Raw genomic sequence first — 19,914 nt, 5'->3', positions numbered from 1 at the left:
TGTCTAGACCTTGTTTATCAACTTAATTGAATGCCTACTATATAACATAAGAATACCTTTTTTGTTTTTTTTTTGAATTTTTATACCCATTTGAATCTTGGTCAAATCCTAGGTTTCACCAAGATTTGAATAAGTTTAAAACATGACTATGAAAAAGTAACCATGCATGTATGCTTCTTAATTAATCACTTCGAAATGAAGCTCTTGGGATGGTTTTTATGTCTAGACCTTGTTTATCAATTTAATTGAATATGTCTAGACCTTGTTTATCAACTTAATTGAATGCTTACTAGATGACATAAGAATACCTTTTTGTTTTTTTTGAATTTTATACCCATTTGAATCTTGGTCAAATCCTAGGTTTCACCAAGATTTGAATAAGTTTAAAACATGACTATGAAAAAGTAACCATGCATGTATGCTTCTTAATTAATCACTTCGAAATGAAGCTCTTGGGATGGTTTTTGAAATTTCCATGTTTGAAACCAAAAACCACATATCTTCATGCATGCGCTTGACTTCATGAGACAGAGTTTAGGGTTAGGGGGTAGATACATGATTTCTCTCGTTTGAATATGTCTAGACCTTGTTTATCAACTTAATTGAATGCTTACTATATGACATAAGAAGACTATGTGCCATGATTTTTTTTAAAATTTTGCCCATTTGAATCTTGGCCAAATCCTAGGTTTGACCATGATTTAAACAAGTTTAAAACATGAATATGAAAAATTAAGCATGTATCCTTCGTAGTCACTCCAAAATGGAAGATCTTGAGAGGGTTTTTGAAATTTCCATGTTTGAAACCAAAAAACCGCGTACTTCTCTTCATGCTTGACTTCATAAGACAGAGTTTGGGGTTAGGGGTAGCTTGATACATGAATTTTTTGGTTTGAATATGTCTAGACCTTGTTTATCAACTTAATTGAATGCTTACTAGATGACATAAGATGACTATGTGCATTGGTTTTTCATTTTATTGTTTTTTTTAATTTTTATGCCCATTTGAATCTTGGTCAAATCCTATGTTTGACCATGATTTAAACAAGTTTAAAACATGAATATGAAAAATTAAGCATGTATCCTTCGTAGTCACTCCAAAATGAAGCTCGATCTTGAGAGGGTTTTTGAAATTTCCATGTTTGAAACCAAAAACCACGTACTTCTCTTCATGCTTGACTTCATAAGACAGAGTTTAGGGTTAGGGGTAGATACATGATTTGTCTGGTTTGAATACGTCTAGACCTTGTTTATCAACTTTAATGCTTACTATATGACATAAGAAGACTATGTGCATTGGTTTTTCATTTTTCTGATTTTTTTTATTTTTGATGCCCATTTGAATCTTGGTCAGATCCTAGGTTTTACCAAGATTTAAACAAGTTTAAAACATGAAAATGAAAAGGGAAGCATTTATCCTTCTTAGTCACTCTAAATGAAGTTTTTGGGAGGTTTTTGAAATTTCCATGTTTGAAACCCAAAACCACTTCTCTTCATGCTTGACTTCATAAGACATAGTTTAGGGTTAGGGGTACATACATGATTTGTATGTTTTGAATATGTCTAGACCTTGTTTATCAACTTGAATGCTTACTATATGACATAAGAAAACTACGTATGTGCTTTGGTTTTTCATTTTTCTGTTTTTTTTTTGAATTTTCCGCCCATTTGAATCTCCGTCAAATCCTAGGTTTGACCAAGATTTAAACAAGTTTAACACGTGAAAACGAAAAGGTAAGCATGGATCCTTCTTAGTCACTCCAAAATGTACCAATTGATAGATGTGTTAACTTTGCTTCATGGAAAAAATAATGTCATGTAAATGAGTTAACTTGGATTTCCTACCCTTGAATCCATAGGAAACTTTGTTCTAATGCACTATAATAATCAACCGAGTTTTTACACCAACAGGTCTGTCACTTACGTGTGGTGCCCATGCGTGAGGTCCCACACTTCGGTGAGCACAAGTCACGTGCAATAGGTACGCAAACTCCCGGCCATTTTCTTTGTCAAGAGAAGACGCATCAGGATGCGTATTGGAAGTCTCTGGGTCCTTCAGGATCCTTCGGTTGTCCCTCTCACAAAAAAAAACAAATCTCTCTCATTCTCGGCCTCGCTCGACTCGCTCGCTCGCTCGCTCGCACCTCCCGCTCACTGACAAACCCCGCACAACAGTCAACATCATCACCCGAAAAAGGGAAGACACCATAATGCTCTCCCTCCTTCTTCTCTCCTTCCGAGTGATCCCTCTTCCTCCGAGTTTCACTCGACGGGCAAACACATATGTGCTGCATAGTAGAGTAATAATAAAAAAGGTACGTAAAAAAATCGACCTACGAATCTATAATTAAATAGGTTAAACTAGGGTTTTGCCCAAGTACTACGGATCAAGGTTCAAAAAATCCAACTACGGGGTTCGAACAACCCCATTTCTAATCAAAGAATTTTTTCGACGTCATCCAAATGGCCTCAAACTATAGCATGGGCGGATCCGGACTATAGCCAAGGGGGGCAGCCGCCCCCACTCAATTTTCTGAAACCTTGTACTTAGAAATATGTTAAGCTAAAGGCTGGTTTGCCCGCACTTAGAAATGATATTTGCATCACTTATCATATGTTTGCCCATTTGAATCTTGTCAAATCCTAGATTTGACCAAGATAATTTAAACAAGTTTAAAACATGAAAATGAAAAGGGAAGCTTGTATCCTTCTTAGTCACTCTAAAATGAAGTTTGGGGAGGTTTTTGAAATTTCCATGCTTGAAACCAAAAACCACTTCTCTTCATGCTTGACTTCATAAGACAAAGTTTAGGGTTAGGGGGTAGATACATGATTTTTCTGGTTTGAATATGTCTAGACCTTGTTATCAACTTAATTGAATGCTTACTATATATATGACATAAGAAGATCGACTATGTGCATTGGTTTTTCATTTTATTGTTTTTTTAATTTTATGCCCATTTGAATCTTGGTCAAATCCTAAGTTTGACCATGATTTAAACAAGTTGAAAACATGAATATGAAAAATTAAGCATATGTCCTTCTTAGTCACTCCAAAATGAAGCTCTTGGGAGGGTTTTTGAAATTTCCATGTTTGAAACCAAAAACCACATATCTTCATGCTTGACTTCATGAGACAGAGTTTAGGGTTAGGGGGTAGATACATGATTTCTCTGGTTTGAATATATCTCTAGACCTTGTTTATCAACTTAATTGAATGCTTACTATGTGACATAAGAAGACTATGTGCCTTGATTTTCCATTTTTTGTTTTTTCTGAATTTTTATGTCCATTTGAATCTTGGTCAAATCCTAGGTTTGACCATGATTTAAACAAGTTTAATAAAACATGAATATGAAAAATTAAGCATATATCCTTCTTAGTCACTCCAAAATGTAGATCTTGGTAGGGTTTTTGAAATTTCCATGTTTGAAACCAAAAACCATGACTTCTCTTCATGCATGCTTGACTTAATTGAATGCTTACACTATATGACATAAGAAGACTATGTGCCTTGATTTTTTTTAAAATTTTGCCCATTTGAATCTTGGCCAAATCCTAGGTTTGACCATGATTTAAACAAGTTTAAAACATGAATATGAAAAATTAAGCATGTCTCCTTCGTAGTCACTCCAAAATGGAAGCTCTTGAGAGGGTTTTTGAAATTTCCATGTTTGAAACCAAAAAACCGTGTACTTCTCTTCATGCTTGACTTCATAAGACAGAGTTTGGGGTTAGGGGTAGCTTGATACATGAATTTTTTGGTTTGAATATGTCTAGACCTTGTTTATCAACTTAATTGAATGCTTACTAGATGACATAAGATGACTATGTGCATTGGTTTTTCATTTTATTGTTTTTTTTTGAATTTTTATGCCCATTTGAATCTTGGTCAAATCCTATGTTTGACCATGATTTAAACAAGTTTAAAACATGAATATGAAAAATTAAGCATGTATCCTTCGTAGTCACTCCAAAATGAAGCTCGATCTTGAGAGGGTTTTTGAAATTTCCATGTTTGAAACCAAAAAACCACGTACTTCTCTTCATGCTTGACTTCATAAGACAGAGTTTAGGGTTAGGGGTAGATACATGATTTGTCTGGTTTGAATACGTCTAGACCTTGTTTATCAACTTTAATGCTTACTATATGACATAAGAAGACTATGTGCATTGGTTTTTCATTTTTCTGATTTTTTTTTATTTTTGATGCCCATTTGAATCTTGGTCAGATCCTAGGTTTTACCAAGATTTAAACAAGTTTAAAACATGAAAATGAAAAGGAAGCATTTATCCTTCTTAGTCACTCTAAATGAAGTTTTTGGGAGGTTTTTGAAATTTCCATGTTTGAAACCCAAAACCACTTCTCTTCATGCTTGACTTCATAAGACATAGTTTAGGGTTAGGGGTACATACATGATTTGTATGTTTTGAATATGTCTAGACCTTGTTTATCAACTTGAATGCTTACTATATGACATAAGAAAACTACGTATGTGCTTTGGTTTTTCATTTTTCTGTTTTTTTTTTGAATTTTCCGCCCATTTGAATCTCTGTCAAATCCTAGGTTTGACCAAGATTTAAACAAGTTTAACACGTGAAAACGAAAAGGTAAGCATGGATCCTTCTTAGTCACTCCAAAATGTACCAATTGATAGATGTGTTAACTTTGCTTCATGGAAAAAATAATGTCATGTAAATGAGTTAACTTGGATTTCCTACCCTTGAATCCATAGGAAACTTTGTTCTAATGCACTATAATAATCAACCGAGTTTTTACACCAACAGGTCTGTCACTTACGTGTGGTGCCCATGCGTGAGGTCCCACACTTCAGTGAGCACAAGTCACGTGCAATAGGTACGCAAACTCCCAGCCATTTTCTTTGTCAAGAGAAGACGCATCAGGATGCGTATTGGAAGTCTCTGGGTCCTTCAGGATCCTTCGGTTGTCCCTCTCACAAAAAAAAACAAATCTCTCTCATTCTCGGCCTCGCTCGACTCGCTCGCTCGCTCGCACCTCCCGCTCCCTGACAAACCCCGCACAACAGTCAACATCATCACCCGAAAAGGGAAGACACCATAATGCTCTCCCTCCTTCTTCTCTCCTTCCGAGTGATCCCTCTTCCTCCGAGTTTCACTCGACGGGCAAACACATATGTGCTGCATAGTAGAGTAATAATAAAAAAGGTACGTAAAAAAATCGACCTACGAATCTATAATTAAATAGGTTAAACTAGGGTTTTGCCCAGTACTACGGATCAAGGTTCAAAAAAATCCAACTACGGGGTTCGAACAACCCCATTTCTAATCAAAGAATTTTTTCGACGTCATCCAAATGGCCTCAAACTATAGCATGGGCGGATCCGGACTATAGCCAAGGGGGGCAGCCGCCCCCACTCAATTTTCTGAAACCTTGTACTTAGAAATATGTTAAGCTAAAGGCTGGTTTGCCCGCACTTAGAAATGATATTTGCATCACTTATCATATGTTTGCCCATTTGAATCTTGTCAAATCCTAGATTTGACCAAGATAATTTAAACAAGTTTAAAACATGAAAATGAAAAGGGAAGCTTGTATCCTTCTTAGTCACTCTAAAATGAAGTTTGGGGAGGTTTTTGAAATTTCCATGCTTGAAACCAAAAACCACTTCTCTTCATGCTTGACTTCATAAGACAAAGTTTAGGGTTAGGGGTAGATACATGATTTTTCTGGTTTGAATATGTCTAGACCTTGTTATCAACTTAATTGAATGCTTACTATATATATGACATAAGAAGATCGACTATGTGCATTGGTTTTTCATTTTATTGTTTTTTTTAATTTTATGCCCATTTGAATCTTGGTCAAATCCTAAGTTTGACCATGATTTAAACAAGTTGAAAACATGAATATGAAAAATTAAGCATATGTCCTTCTTAGTCACTCCAAAATGAAGCTCTTGGGAGGGTTTTTGAAATTTCCATGTTTGAAACCAAAAACCACATATCTTCATGCTTGACTTCATGAGACAGAGTTTAGGGTTAGGGGGTAGATACATGATTTCTCTGGTTTGAATATGTCTAGACCTTGTTTATCAACTTAATTGAATGCTTACTATGTGACATAAGAAGACTATGTGCCTTGATTTTCCATTTTTTTAAATTATGCCCATTTGAATCTTGGCCAAATCCTAGGTTTGACCATGATTTAAACAAGTTGAAAACATGAATATAAAAAATTAAGCATATATCCTTCTTAGTCACTCCAAAATGAAGCTCTTGGGAGGGTTTTTGAAATTTCCATGTTTGAAACCAAAAACCACATATCTTCATGCTTGACTTCATGAGATAGAGTTTAGGGTTAGGGGGTAGATACATGATTTCTCTGGTTTGAATATATCTCTAGACCTTGTTTATCAACTTAATTGAATGCTTACTATGTGACATAAGAAGACTATGTGCCTTGATTTTCCATTTTTTGTTTTTTCTGAATTTTTATGTCCATTTGAATCTTGGTCAAATCCTAGGTTTGACCATGATTTAAACAAGTTTAATAAAACATGAATATGAAAAATTAAGCATATATCCTTCTTAGTCACTCCAAAATGTAGATCTTGGTAGGGTTTTTGAAATTTCCATGTTTGAAACCAAAAACCATGACTTCTCTTCATGCATGCTTGACTTAATTGAATGCTTACACTATATGACATAAGAAGACTATGTGCCTTGATTTTTTTTAAAATTTTGCCCATTTGAATCTTGGCCAAATCCTAGGTTTGACCATGATTTAAACAAGTTTAAAACATGAATATGAAAAATTAAGCATGTCTCCTTCGTAGTCACTCCAAAATGGAAGCTCTTGAGAGGGTTTTTGAAATTTCCATGTTTGAAACCAAAAAACCGTGTACTTCTCTTCATGCTTCACTTCATAAGACAGAGTTTGGGGTTAGGGGTAGCTTGATACATGAATTTTTTGGTTTGAATATGTCTAGACCTTGTTTATCAACTTAATTGAATGCTTACTAGATGACATAAGATGACTATGTGCATTGGTTTTTCATTTTATTGTTTTTTTTTGAATTTTTATGCCCATTTGAATCTTGGTCAAATCCTATGTTTGACCATGATTTAAACAAGTTTAAAACATGAATATGAAAAATTAAGCATGTATCCTTCGTAGTCACTCCAAAATGAAGCTCGATCTTGAGAGGGTTTTTGAAATTTCCATGTTTGAAACCAAAAAACCACGTACTTCTCTTCATGCTTGACTTCATAAGACAGAGTTTGGGGTTAGGGGTAGCTTGATACATAAATTTTCTGGTTTGAATATGTCTAGACATTGTTTATCAACTTAATTGAATGCTTACTAGATGACATAAGAGTTTTTGAAATTTCCATGCTTGAAAACCAAAAACCACTTCTCTTCATGCATGCTTGACTTCATAAGGTAGAGTTTAGGGTTTGGGGGTAGATACATGATTTTCCTGCTAGTTTGAATATGTCTAGACCTTGTTTATCAATTTAATTGAATGCTCACTATATGACATGAGCAGACCTTGGTTTTAATTTTTTTATACCCATTTGATTCTTCGTTCCTAGGTTTGTTGACCAAGATTTGAACAAGTTTAAAACATTAATATGAAAAGGTAAGCATGTATGCTTCTTAATTAGTCACTCCAAAATGAAGCTCTTGGGAGGGTTTTTGAAATTTCCATGATTGAAACCAAAAACCACTTCTCTTCATGCTTGAATTCATAAGTCAGGGTTTAGGGATATATAGGGGGTAGATACATGATTTTTCTGGTTTGAATATGTCTAGAGCTTGTTTTTCAACTTGAATGCTTACTATATGACATACGAAGACTATTTGCTAACGGAGGGAGTAAGCACTCGCTATGAAAAGTACCAAACGATGCATACCAAAATGATTTTTTAGAGGAATACTAGTTCGGATTATATAATTTTATATTAGCAGGCCAAAATCGAACCCCGTAGTTGGATTTTCAGAAATTGATCCGTAGTACTGGGCAAAACCCTAGTTTAGCTGTAGGTCGATTTTTTTACGTTATTATTATTATTACTAGGCAGCACATGTGTTTGCCCGTCCGGTGAAACTCTTTCATTTCATTTTTCTTTTCCGCAAGGTCGGGAGTCGGAGGAAGAGGGATCACACGGGAGGAGACGAAGGGAGAGCGGTCACGGGGCCCCACTTATTTATGGTGTCTATCCTTTTTCGGGTGATGTTGACTGTTGTGCAGGGTTGTCAGTGCGCAGCTTACAGCAGGACACAAAATAAACAGGAAATTACGTCTAAATCCCTAAGATTTACATGGTAGACCCCATGCTGAAAGCAAGAAATGCGATCGGGTCCTTAATAGGCACCGTCCGGATTGATCCTCGTCGCAGCCGGGGACGAACCACTTGGCGCGACCAAATCGCCATGGCTACAGAGCCCGCACACCATGGCCTACGAGCTGAGCTAGAAACGACCTGCCAAAACCGGCAGCCAACGGAGGTGGATAATTGGAGAGAGAGAGAGAGAGAGAGAGAGTGTGTTGATGCCTCTCTCTTGACAAAGAAGATGGCCGGGAGTTTGCCTACCTAGCGTACGTGACTTGTGCTCACTGAAGTGTGGGACCTCACGCATGGGAACCACACGTAAGTGACGGACTTGTTGCTCTAATAACTCGGGTGATCATTATACTGTATTAGTACATAGTTTCCTATGGATCCTTCTTAGTCACTCCAAAATGAAGCTCTTTGGGAGGGTTTTTGAAATTTCCATGTTTGAAACCAAAAATAAGAAGACTATGTGCCTTGATTTTTCATTTTTTTAAAATTTTGCCCATTTGAATCTTGGTCAAATCCTAGGTTTGACCATGATTTAAACAAGTTTAAAACATGAATATGAAAAATTAAGCATGTATCCTTCATAGTCACTCCAAAATGAAGCTCTTGAGAGGGTTTTTGAAATTTCCATGTTTGAAACCAAAAAACCGCGTACTTCTCTTCATGCTTGACTTCATAAGAGAGAGTTTGGGGATAGGGGTAGCTTGATATATGAATTTTCTGGTTTGAATATGTCTAGACCTTGTTTATCAACTTAATTGAATGCTTACTATAGATGACATAAGATGACTATGTGCATTGGTTTTTCATTTTATTGTTTTTTTCTTTTGAATTTTTATGCCCATTTGAATCTTGGTCAAATCCTAGGTTTGACCATGATTTAAACAAGTTTAAAACATGAATATGAAAAATTAAGCATCTATCCTTCTATTAGTCACTCCAATATGTAGCTCTTGGGAGGGTTTTCGAAATTTCCATGCTTGAAACCAAAAACTACTTCTCTTCATGCATGCTTGACTTCATAAGACAGAGTTTAGGGTTAGGGGTAGATACATGATTTTCCTGGTTTGAATATGTGTAGACCTTGTTTATCAAATCAATTGAATGCTTACTATATAACATATAAGAAGACCTTGTTTTTTTTGAACTTTTATACCCATTTGAATCTTGGTCAAATCCTTGGTTCCACCAAGATTTGAATAAGTTAAAAACATGAATATGAAAAAGTAAGCATGTATGCTTCTTAGTCACTTCAAAATGAAGCTCTTGGGAGGGTTTTTGAATTTCCATGTTCGAAACCAAAAACCACATATCTTCATGCTTGACTTCTTGAAACAGAGTTTAGGGTTGTTAGGGGTAGATACATGCTTGATTTTTCTTGTTTGAATATGTCTAGACCTTGTTTATCAACTTAATTGAATGCCTACTATATAACATAAGAAGACCTTTTTTGTTTTTTTTTAATTTTTATACCCATTTGAATCTTGGTCAAATCCTAGGTTTCACCAAGATTTGAATAAGTTTAAAACATGAATATGAAAAAGTAAGCATGCATGTATGCTTCTTAATTAATCACTTCGAAATGAAGCTCTTGGGATGGTTTTTGAAATTTCAATGTTTGAAACCAAAAACCACATATCTTCATGCATGCGCTTGACTTCATGAGACAGAGTTTAGTGTTAGGGGGTAGATACATGATTTCTCTCGTTTGAATATGTCTAGACCTTGTTTATCAACTTAATTGAATGCTTACTATATGACATAAGAAGACTATGTGCCTTGATTTTTTTTAAATTTTGCCCATTTGAATCTTGGCCAAATCCTAGGTTTGACCATGATTTAAACAAGTTTAAAACATGAATATGAAAAATTAAGCATGTATCATTCGTAGTCACTCCAAAATGAAGCTCTTGAGAGGGTTTTTGAAATTTCCATGTTTGAAACCAAAAACCACGTACTTCTCTTCATGCTTGACTTCATAAGACAGAGTTTGGGGTTAGGGTTAGCTTGATACATGAATTTTCTGGTTTAAATATGTCTAGACATTGTTTATCAACTTAATTGAATGCTTACTACATGACATAAGATGACTATGTGCATTGGTTTTTTTTTTTGAATTTTTATGCCCATTTGAATCTTGGTCAAATTCTAGGTTTGACCATGATTTAATCAAGTTTAAAACATGAATATGAAAAATTAAGCATCTATCCTTCTTAGTCACTCCAATATGTAGCTCTTGGGAGGGTTTTTGAAATTTCCATGCTTGAAAACCAAAAACCACTTTTCTTCATGCATGCTTGACTTCATAAGACATAGTTTAGGGTTAGGGGGTAGATACATGATTTTCCTACTAGTTTGAATATGTCTAGACCTTGTTTATCAATTTAATTGAATGCTTACTATATGACATGAGCAGACCTTGGTTTTAATTTTTTTATACCCATTTGAATCTTCGTCAAATCGTAGGTTTGTTGACCAAGATTTGAACAAGTTTAAAACATGAATATGAAAAAGTAAGCATGTATGCGTCTTAACTATAGTCACTCCAAAATGAAGCTCTTGGGAGAGGGTTTTTGAAATTTCCATGTTTGAAACCAAAAACCACTTCTTCTCTTCATGCTTGACTTCATAAGTCGTGGTTTAGGGATATATAGGGGGTAGATACATGATTTTTCTGGTTTGATATGTCTCTAGACCTTGTTTATCAACTTAATTGAATGCTTACTATATGACATAAGAAGACTACGTGACTTGTGCTCACTGAAGTGTGGGACCTCACGCATGGGAACCACACGTAAGTGACAGACTTGTTGCTCTAATAACTCGGGTGATCATTATACTCGTATTAGTACATAGTTTCCTATGGATCCTTCTTAGTCACTCCAAAATGAAGCTCTTTGAGAGGGTTTTTGAAATTTCCATGTTTGAAACCCAAAACAACTTCTCTTCATGCTTGACTTCATAAGACAGAGTTTAGGGTTAGGGGTAGATACATGATTTGTCTGGTTTGAATACGTCTAGACCTTGTTTATCAATCTAGGGCGTTGGTTGTGATCGAACCGGTGAACAAAAAAGAGATAGCCCAAAAGAGGAACACACCAAGGTACAAAAACTAGCATATATGCATGTTTCTATGTACATATATATGACCCTGGGTTTGTAGATAAAAAACATTCATATATGCGCTTACTATTAATATACATAAGTTTATGATGATTCTCTTGGTTTAGGTATATATATGGTTAGGCATCACTACTAATTCAGAAAAAAACAAAAATGTAACCCTTCAAGTGAAGTCATTTTAAGTGACCTAACAACTAAAATTCATATATAGGATTTGTATAGGAATTATGTAGGATTTAGATCACATGTGAATTTTCCCCACACTAGTTGTTTGATTCATAGGAACATATCCTATAGGAATCTTGCAGTGCAAATCCTATACGAATAAAACATTAGGTCATACCTCATGGAAAATTTCCTTTGGCACAATCAAACACAACTCATCTTCCTATATGATTCAACTGGTCGTATAAAGTTTCTCAGATTTATACGGGGCCCACGTTAGTCCTAATGTGATCGTATATTTCTCGGATTTATACGGAGCCCACCCCGACTAGGATTATCCGTCCGGCTCCCAAACTCACGCGCGCAGGTCGATTTAGAGATTGGAGTAAACTCGCGCGTCCCATCATCCAGTCTCAGATTAGGGCAAAGCACCGCTCGTCGCCGTCTTTCTCTCTTGCCATGACACAGAGGGTGTCCTCGACACCGTGCGACGGGTCCGGCGGCGAGGCGGCGCCGCTGCTGGACCTCGAGAAGTGTGTGCCCGACGAACAGGCCGCGCCGTCGCCGGCGGACGATGGGGACGCGACGACCTGTGGCCAGTGGTTTCTCCGGGTACGCACGACACGTAGCCTACATCGATTGCTTCCGTTCGATAGATCAGGTCTCAGCCAAAAACAAAAAAGTCCTAACGCGCGATCGGCATTGCTAACTGAAACTTTGCCCGGTTAATCTGAAAACTTGCAGGTGATCTTGGGCGCTGTGTGGCTGTACGTGGTGAACCAGATGAGGCTATACTACATCGCCTGCGAGGACGCCGAGGCGAGGCCGATGATGGTGGTTATGATGGTTGTGATCGCCATGAGCTTGGCCACCGTTTTCGGCACCATCTGCATAGGGGAGAAGCCCCGGGATGCTGCTGCCCCGCGCTCCTCCACTCCGGCATCCTCCAACTCCACGGACGAGTCTTCATTGTTCATGTTGAATGTAACTAATGGTATATACGGTTTGGCACCACATTTGGCCACACGTTAGCCATATTGTGCAAGAATTTGGTTGCTGACCATACTTGTGTGTGTCTGGCTCAGGTTGTCTCAACTGTCACAACTCACAACTCACAATCTTATTAGAGCATCTTTGGTTGCGTCCTCCAAACGGTTTCCGGAAAAATCGCCGGATCGAGGGTTTGGGAACGTCGCAAGGTGATGCCGCTTTTAGGAGACGTCATATTTCAGCACCCCCCCCCCCACCCCAAACAAGACCCCAAAACATTTAAATAATAAGAAAATAAAAAAATTCGTCTAAATTTGATTATATTTGATAATTTTGAATGAAAACGGCTAGATGATTTACCCTAGCCTACTCGCAGTCCTTCGGGGTGCTTGACGGCCCCGCCCCATCGTTGCCTCCCTCCCTCTTCTGCTTCTCCGCCGCCACCGGAGCCGCTGCATCCTTCGAAGTCCCTCGAAAAGAGCTCGGCGTTCCACCGCGTCCTCGAGGATCCACTGCTGCTCCTCCGCGAAGAAGCGGCAGCCCGCCTCCTCTATCGGAGCCCGTTGGATGGATATGTCGATGACATGGCGTCGCTGCTCCTCTTTGGCTTCCTCGTGGGCACGGACATCATCCTCGGTCTTCGGAGGAGCGGTATCCCGCCTCCTCTATCGGAGCCCATTGGATGGAGACGTCGATGACGTGGCTTCGCTGCTCCTCTTTGGCTTCCTCGCGGGATGGACATCATCCTCGGTCTTCTTCAGCGACTCGTAGACGCGAGGATGGTCCTTTGCTCCGCCGACTTCTACTCCGGGCCAGGCCCGTCATCGCTCCAGCCATCGAACTCGTCGTTGTCGTACGCCTCCTCCTCCGCGGCCGCCACCTTCCTTCGATGATTCTACTCCGCGTTGAGCGCCTCGTGGGATGCCTCCTCTTCTGCCACCTGTCGGTCCTCGTCAGCCCTGAACTGCACATTCAATGCCACGAGCTCCGGGTCCTCCTCGATGCCGCCATCGTCATCATCGTTGAAAAACTCGGGGATGTAGGCCGAGGCGGTAGAGGCGGAGGTGGAGACAGTGGTGGAGGTGCCTAGACACCACCGGTGCGGCTCAGCATTGCGTAGGTGGTGGTTAGGCGACGATAGCAAGCAGAGAGGGCCTTTTCTAGACGGTGACGACACGAGAAGTGGTGGAGAGAAAGTGCGGGAAGCGGTGGAGAAGGCGTGGAAAGATGGAGAGAAAGCGCGGGAAGCGGTGGAGAAGGCGTGGAAAGATGGAGAGAAAGCGCGGGAAGCGGTGGAGAAGACGTGGAAAGATGCACAAAAATGCGGATGGCGGCGATGCATGGAGGAGGCCCAACGCTGACGAGACGTCTCGCCTACTTCGTCTTGGAAACCATCGTCGCCATTACGGCAAAGCTGCATCGCTTTGGTTCGTGCCGCTGATGAAGCGGGTCCGCAACTCACGACGCATTTCCGCGTTGCGTCCAGCGCCCCCGGAACGTGCCATGTGTAGTGGGGATTGGCGGCACGCTTCAAATCACTAAATCACTTTGGCGACGCAACCTGGAGATGCTCTTATTTGCAAATACAGCTTGGGGTTAAGTTACATCCATATATGCATATGAAGAAATATAAGCGACTCCGTGTTTGCTTTTCTAGTGCTTTACTTGCTGCAGTATTTGATTTTGTCACTTTCATTAGTTCGAAGAGAACTGATGAGGATTATTTGGTCTAAACAAGAATACATTAGATAATATATACACCCCCAGTTGCCTAAAGCAGGCTGCTTAATCGGAAATTCAATTCAGCACATGGGAGCATATGCTCCTGCCACCGAAAAAATATTTTGAAATGTTCAAAAAATTCGAATAAAATATTTCTCGCTTATGTATCAATATTTTACGTGCGCACATCAAGTCTTGCGAAAAACCAATATTTTCTGTGACTTGTGTGAAAAAGACAACAAAATGTCTCGTACACAACCTTTTTTTACAGAAAAAATTGTCTTTTTTATAGATGACACTTAAAATGTCGGTTTTTTGTGAAACTACTTTTTGAACGCGTAGAATTTCGAGATGTATCCACTAAATTTTGTGTTCAATTTTTTCAACATTTTAAAAGTGCATTTAAAAAGAAATTTTAAAACCGGGAGCCGGGTGCCAAAACGCCACTCCCGCTGCTACTTTGCCATATATGGAGTAAGCCAAACCGGAAAGATTTATGTACGTGCATAGCCCCACTGGGCCGCTGGATTTTCTGAGGGATTTCGATGGAAGAGTTGCTCATCTTGTGGGAAGCAGGAGGGGGCAAGTCCCAGGACCTCTCGGTAACAAAAAAAAAAAAGGAAAAGAACCCTACCAATTTCTATATTTATCAGAAGCTAGTAATGTATTTACACCAGCTAGTAGGCACAATTTTCTTTTCTAGGATGCAGCCATCGAAGTCGAAGGTACACCAAATTCATATTAGGTGTCCCAAGCGTCAGAAGTAGCACGCACATCTCATAGAAACACCGCAAGAACAAAACAGAAACCATTTAGCATCGGCACGCCACCCTCGCTTGCCACTGTTCCATCTCACCCGCAGTCCGCTTAAGCAACTCGGGCTACATGCATATGTGGTTTCTATCTTCCTCCTGCAGTAAAGCCCAGAAACACAACCGGTGATATACAAGTATAAAAAAACAGAAGTTGCATTAGTTGGCATTTTACTGCTATTCCCAAGCATATGCCGGTTCCCTGTTTTCTGTATAACTCCATTAGATAGCATACAATCTAATAGAGACTAAACTGAGGGTTTGACCACAGAAGCCTTCTAACCATCGACCAAGCATATGATGATAAAATGAATCTCCCTTACATGCATCAAAAGAAAAGAAAATGATTCCACACGTTTTCTTTAACCCACAAACTAGTACTCCCTCTGTTCCATATTTCTATCTACCTTTCCAAATTCTAACCACAATGCAGAAGGGCGCAGAAGGGCATCCATAGTAAGAGCACCATGCTTGGACAGAAGATAAAGGGCCACCCGGTGCATGAAGCTCCCGCTTTGCGCGGGGTCCAGGGAGGGGTCGGACCCCATTGGGTCATTGTACGCAGCCTTTCCTTGGACAGAAGATGCTGACAAATAAAAACCTTGGTTTTCAGAGACATTTTAACCTTAGCATAAATTCCTAGGAGGAAAAGCACATGTGTGTAATTTCCAAATCTAGTAAACTAACCGTTAGTATTAAACAACCATGCATGAATCATGGTAAACTTTAAGGTTTAGCTAACAACACTACTCCACCTCACAACCTTTGCATACTTCCCACATCCAGAGTCTTTTTATCCAATTAAAGTTCTTCTGAAAGAGAAGATCAAAAGCTTCCAAACAGCGATGTTCCCGTTGAAAGTAATACCTCCTTTGTTCCTAAATATAAGACGTTTTGGCAGTTCAATTTGAGCTGCCAAAACGTCTTATATTAAGGAACAGAGGGAGTACTATATAAGCTTGGAAGTTTGTTGGTTAAGGCCTGAGATCAACCTAACCACAACCCATGATTTAGTACACTCAATATTGCTACTTTGCCTCTTACAAAAAGAACAAAACAGATCCCCATTAAACTTAAATGTTACTACCTGAGGGGAGCTGTGTGCTTCAGATATTTTATTTTCAGCATACATATCCTGCCACAGGCCAACCACTTAGCCAAGGGTGCAACATTTCATAACTCCAAATCAACAATGCCTAGACCTTAATCTTCAGGCATGCAGTCCATAGACCCATAACCCATTAATGGAATAACATTAACTGATCCACTAGTCCCTGCCAGAGTTTCCACCATCACCCTCAACAAAAATCCAGACCCATTCTCTCGATGTTCCTCACGAAATTGCAACATCAAGCTGGCTATGCGTGGAAACATGCTTCATTAGATAGATTCCAACAGATGCCTAAGTCTTCCCTTGCCTCTATTTTTTTGGTCATCGCGAAGACTTAGCAGGACATTTCTAGCATAAATATGTTACAGTGATCCCAAAGAAATAATCAGTTTCACCAATGTTGGGCCAATTATAGTAGACTACACAACTCGCTTTGCTAGGCTAGTTCAATTACATAAGCAAACGCGGTGGTCAATATTTAAAGGGAGTATGGCTCACCAAAATCATCTAACTACCACTCATTGTTGAAACAAAGCTGCACCTTAGATGTACAATTGGATCCTTTGGCACCATGCCCAACACACAATTTTATGTCATCAAAAGATTTATTATGTCTACTAATAAATATCTTATGAAGTAAGTCCTCTCTTTCCATAAATTATCACTTTTCCATACCCTTGCAAAGTCACAGTTTGTTAGCTGACAAGGCATAAAAAATGTTTACTCGCAAACAAACCATTACTCATTGCTTTCTGAAAATAAGTCGCATCAAAATTCAATATTATGCAGGTTCTTTGTTGGTTTAAAACTGGGAGTATTTATCCCAGGAAGATCGATATCCAAAGTTCCAAGCGTTCTATAGTGCATTCTTATTTTTTTTAGAGGTACAAAGGAAATCAACAGTTCATTCTTGGTTTACACATTCTGGAATACAAAGGAAATTCAACAATTGATGTAACACTTCAGGTGGAATTAAATGTCTGCAAATATAAATAGTAAATAATCTTTGATTTCATATAAAGTTCCTGATTATTTTCTTTCACCCTCCGTAAAATTGACTAAATTATAAATTTGTTCGCGCCTTTGGAAACATATAAATCAGATATTTCACCGCATTGGTTCTGTTGCACCATTCAACAATAAGCAGGAACTTATTATAGAGCAGTAGCAAACTACCAATCAGTTATTGATCCTACCAACAATTTTGTAGATACAAAAATTATCATTACACTGCCTATAAACTGGGTACCCTTGATCATAAGTTGCAGTTTCATTCTGTACGAATTTCAAATAATGCTTCTAAAAGAACATTTTTTGGATGCAAGGACATTTCTTGTTCCTAACACTGCATGGACCATTGTTAATTATCCGACCAAGTTTACCCTAGTGGATCAGTACTAATTAATGAATAAAACCAATAATACACAGAGCTGCTTTCCGCTCTGTTCATTAGCGAGCTTACCGTGTGTCTGTGTCAGTGTGTGTGTGTGAGAGGGGGGGGGGGGGGGGGCTATTCAGTGATCTGTACCATTGCAAATATGAAGAAATATTATATTTCCAATTGACAGATAAACAAAGCATCTAAATAAAAAAGTCTACTCAAAATCGACACCTATGGTGACAGGACCAAAAACTACTCCATGTTTAACATCACTAATAAGCCTGACATGTCTCATTTGTACACTCTATTAACAATGTCAGCTTGGTAATATGGAAGTTGCCTTGGTTTACACAAGTAAAGCAGCAATTTCTGGCCAGCTAGTGTTGCAAGTAAAGGTGGTGACAGTATGGAAATAGTGACTCAGCAGATGGTCATAGCATCCTGCTAGTGCTGGACATAGAATATGCTTCTGGTAATGCAGTCTTTCTACCTATCTCATCACTTTCTGTACTACTAGCCTACTGCATCGCTTAAATTTTGGAAATGATCAGACCATAACTATCTTATTTCCTGCCACTAAACAGAGTCAACTATCTTGTGGCAAGCATAGCAATCAACCTAGAGTGGTGAAGTAGCTCTACCACAGCGTATATATATACGTATTATACTGATCAGATCCATAACTGCAGCAACTTGACTAGTAATCTAGCATTACCTAAGTTTTATGAGATTTTTCTAGCAGTAAATGAGCATCAGTATATTCAATCCCTAGCTGGAGACTGATCAAGGAAATAGCAATGGATACTGTAACGGCAGAAGGGCAGGGTGCATCTTGGACATGCAAATACGCAATCAAGAGCATGATTCTTATCATATCATCGAGTAAGAAATACGCAACAATTAACAGAGCAAGATCATCAAAGGTAGCCAACATAGTAATAGGTAAGTGCTGGTCAGAACAGTCCCGTGGTAAATCTCAAGCAATCCTATATCGCTTGACATGGATTTGTTATATAGCACAGCCAGAAGTTCTTCAATAATATGTCGATCCAAACAGCCAACCAAATCACCATCATAAGTCAAAACATGCATTCTCCATTTCTGATGTCATGGTTAGCAATAAGGAATATCTATAACTGGGTTATTATGGGTTTCTCCAGCAAGCAATGTACCTATCTTATAATGACCTATCGCAACTGATTTCCCCGTTTAAGACGTATGTGACACATCCAGCGTCCATAGTTAACTTTCGAACCAAAATAATATTGAATAGACAGTTGAACTGTCTTGTGGCCTACACAAACCCAAGACTCTCAGGCCCACAATAAAATTGTCTAAGGTGCGGTACACAAGCACTCCTGGAGGTGTTTTGAACTTGATGGATATAGACAACCCATGTCTGCAGCAACCTTGCTTAGCACGCCTCTTATTCCTGCCAAAGTATCTCTGAACCCACGTAGGGTACCAACGCACGTTAAAGCACCAGCGTGCTGACATTGTAGCACGGACCTAATGCGCGGTTGTTTGCAATCTAAGTCAAAATAGCAAGTAAACGATCGTGCTAATCTCTATTAGATATACGCCATCAAATATTAAAGCCAGAAAATTGCAGGGGGCACACTTTCGAGAGCATCCACATATTTAACTGGAAGGGGCCCAGCAGATTCGACTATCATCATGACTAGGCACACCTGAACTTGCTTATTTCTTTTGGCTATTGAACATAATGTACCACCTGATTTTCCTTTTGGCGTACCGCATCCCCGCACACTGCAGTGTGGACAGAGGGAAGAAAGAGTCCCTAATTGTTTAGCCAAATGAACAGCAAACAAGGCAGATTCTAATCACTAACTAATCAGTCGCACAAACTGAAAGGTAAATAGACAGTGCATACTAACATTTTTTTGGTGCTGCACAAACAATAATAAACAGCTCAGTTGATGTCAAAGCGTAAGCACCAATCAGTAGCCCATTTCTGTCACACAACACGTGTATGTGTGGTATTATATATATCTGAACTTCAAGGGTCGATTGTCCCTACCTAAGCAGGACTGTAACATTTCTACCTAACATAACCTAGCACGCAACAAGAAAAGCGCGCAACAAGAAAAGCACACATCAATGTACAAAGTTGCATGTAATCATACATGGAAATAGAATCTTGTCCCGAATCTGCATTCTAAATACATTCTAAATGCTAATCCTAGAAGCAAGAAGTCCGCAACGAATACAGCTTTCAGAAAGGGCAAGAGCCACGTGAAAAACACATACCCCCTCTTGTC

This window comes from Lolium rigidum, chromosome 3, assembly GCF_022539505.1.
Source record: "Lolium rigidum isolate FL_2022 chromosome 3, APGP_CSIRO_Lrig_0.1, whole genome shotgun sequence".
Lineage (NCBI taxonomy): Eukaryota > Viridiplantae > Streptophyta > Magnoliopsida > Poales > Poaceae > Lolium > Lolium rigidum.
Note: the sequence above shows the minus strand (reverse complement) of the source record.